We start from the raw sequence: 293 nt of genomic DNA, 5'->3' as shown, positions 1-293 counted from the left end.
TTTTACTCTGCCTCATTTTTTTAAATTTTAAAATGTGGCACTGGGAAGCAGATGTGACTCAAGCAATTGAGCTCCTGCCTACCACATGGGAGATCCTGGGTTTGGTTCATGGTGCCTCCTAGAGAAGACCAGCAAGACAGCAAGCTGATGTAATGGGCTGGCACAGTGAGCTGATGCAATAAGATGACACAAGAGACACAAAGCAGGGAGTGGAGGTGACTCAAGTGATTAGGCACCTCCCTCCCACATGGGAGGTCCTGGGTTCAGTTTCCATGCCTCCTAAAAAGGGAGAT

Source organism: Dasypus novemcinctus, chromosome 8 (assembly GCF_030445035.2).
Source record: "Dasypus novemcinctus isolate mDasNov1 chromosome 8, mDasNov1.1.hap2, whole genome shotgun sequence".
Taxonomy (NCBI): domain Eukaryota; kingdom Metazoa; phylum Chordata; class Mammalia; order Cingulata; family Dasypodidae; genus Dasypus; species Dasypus novemcinctus.
Note: the sequence above shows the minus strand (reverse complement) of the source record.